This window comes from Mandrillus leucophaeus, unplaced genomic scaffold (assembly GCF_000951045.1).
Source record: "Mandrillus leucophaeus isolate KB7577 unplaced genomic scaffold, Mleu.le_1.0 Scaffold411, whole genome shotgun sequence".
Lineage (NCBI taxonomy): Eukaryota > Metazoa > Chordata > Mammalia > Primates > Cercopithecidae > Mandrillus > Mandrillus leucophaeus.
This window is the reverse complement of record NW_012104377.1, coordinates 2924681-2927207: the sequence shown is the minus strand read 5'-3', so window position 1 is coordinate 2927207 and position 2527 is coordinate 2924681. Positions and strand designations below refer to the sequence as shown.

At 43.7% G+C, this 2527-nt stretch overlaps 1 pseudogene; it reads right to left on the bottom strand.

Moving 5' to 3' along the window:
- Window positions 1–866: 866 nt before the first annotated feature.
- Window positions 867–1348, bottom strand: LOC105548462 (annotated as a pseudogene).
- Between the last annotated feature and the right edge of the window lie 1179 nt (window positions 1349–2527).

Sequence of the window (2527 nt, the reverse complement as noted above, 5' to 3'; positions counted from 1 at the left end):
AGATACATTTTCTACCTTATTCTTTTTTCTTTTTTTTTCTTTCTTTTTTTTCACTTTAACAAATCTACTTTAATTCCAAAGAAATTAATCTAGGACGGTCAGTAATACACAACACACTTTTATAGGTATCTATCTAACACAAACTTATTTGTATATGTGCAATGTATAATAACTATCTTAGATATGAGTCCTAACAGGATAAAAATATTTTCTTGCAACTACTACTTTATGCCTATGAAGGGTATGAACTTGCAATGTCCTCCTGTCTTAAACCCAAGTTAATGACAGTATCCTCTCAAAATTTTTCATAAATTAGTAATGGTCTAATTTCATTTAAAAAATGGTTCAGCAGGCTGGGCGCAATGGCTCACGCCTGTAATCCCAGCACTTTGGGAGGCCGAGGCAGGCGGGTCACGAGGTCAGGAAAGCGAGACCATCCTGGCTAATACAGTGAAACCCCGTCTCTACTAAAAATACAAAAATAAAATTAGCTGCGTGTGGTGGTGGGCGCCTGTAGTCCCAGCTACTCGTGAGGCTGAGGTGGGAGAATGGCATGAATCCGGGGGGCAAAGGTTGCAGTAAGCTGAGGTTGCGCCACTGCACTCCAGCCTGGGCGACAGAGCAAGACTGTGTCTCAAAAAAAAAAAAAAAAAAAAAGGGTTTCAGCAAATATGAAAATAGAAAGTCCTGTTATTTGTCCATTCATAATATGAGAAAAAAAGAGATGACACATTCCCCTATAGAAAAAGTGGGTTTAGAGACCAGTTCTGGTAGTATTTCACATGGTGAAGTATCAAAAGGTCTAATAAACAGCCCCCTTGCTCAGGGGAAAAAAATGATTTCAATGTGTTTCTCTTCCAAATTGCTTAGTAACTCCAAATGATTTTCAAATTAGGGGGTGGATTACTGGCACTGAGTTAATCAAATTTAGATCTATCTTGAATAGGGACATTCTAGAAAATCAAGAACATCTCTAACCCTGCACATCTGGTGGAGTCTGGAGTTAGGGACTACATGACCCAAGTCATCAGCTAAATGTGCCAAGAGATTGAACTGTAGACGACCATCTTCCAGTGAGATGTCTTGCCAATTACTAGGAAGAGATGAACCAAAAACTTCTTTAACGTAAGATTCTAAATGACTCTGGAGATCTTCAGGTGGTGTGTGTGTTCGGCTTCGTGAGAGTAGAGACACTGGGGACAGGTTCCTTTTTCACCTCTTCTACTGTCTCAGCAACCACTGGCTCTTTCTCTTTTCTGGATCGAGACCAAAATTCTCTACGTGGTGCCCCTGAGACTGTCCACATGAAGACTTTTCTGATGATGCCGGACACAGATCGCGCTGCCATCTTCGATGAGATCCACAGGCCTCTCTCTTTTTTTTTTCTTTTTTTGAGATGGGGTCTTGCTCTGCCGCCCAGAGGTGGGATCATGGCTCACTGCAGTGCCTCAACTCCCTGGGTTCAAGTGATCATCTTACTTCAGCCTCCCCAGTAACAGAGAGAACAGGCACATGCCACCAAGCCTGGCTATTTTTTTTATTTTTTTGTAGAGACTGGGGTCTTACTCTATTACCCAGGCTGGTCTCAAACTCCTGGACTCAAGTGATCCTCCCCACTCTGTCTCCTAAAGTGTTAGGGTTACAGGCCTGAGCTACAGCACCCAGCTAGCTGCCCCATTTTTTTTTTTTTTGAGATGGAGTCTTCCTCTGTCACCCAGATTGGAGTATGGTGGCGCAATCTTTGCTCACTGCAACCTCCACTTCCCAGGTTCAAGCGACTCTCCTGCCTCAGCCTCCTGAGTAGCTGGGATTACAAGCGTGAGCCACCACGCCCAGCTAATTTTCTTTCTTTTTTTTTTTTTTTGTATTTTCAATGGAGACAAGGTTTCACCATGTTGGTTAGGCTGGTCTCGAATCCTGACCTGAAGTGATCCACCCTCCTCCACCTCCCAAAGTGCTGGGATTACAAGCATGAGCCACAGCACCCAGCCTTACCCCACTGCTATACACAGAACTACATATGGTGCATAATTTCAAATTTATACTGTCCACTCTCTTATGGTTTAATGTTTAAAAAATTTTAATCTCGCTATCGTTTACAAAGAAGGGAGCTCTTTAGTTTGGCATTGCTGATAAGGAAACCACTATAGATTACAAAATATTAAAATATAATCCCTTCAGGTTGTGTTCCAAGTGTACAGTGCTCTCTCTCTCTCTCTCTCTCTCTCTCTCTTTTGAGACGGAGTCTTGCTCTGTCCCCCAGGCTGGAGAGCAGTGGCGTGATCTCAGCTCACTGCAAGCTCCGCCTCCCGGGTTACACCATTCTCCTGCCTCAGCCTCTCAAGTAGCTGAGACTACAGGTGCATGCCACTGCGCCCAGCTAATTTTTTTGTATTTTTAGTAGAGACGGGGTTTCACCATGTTAGCTAAGATGGTCTCCATCTCCTGACCTCATGATCCGCCCACCTCGGCCTCCCGAAGTGCTGGGATTATAGGCGTGAGCCACCGTGCCAGGCTTTTTTTGTTT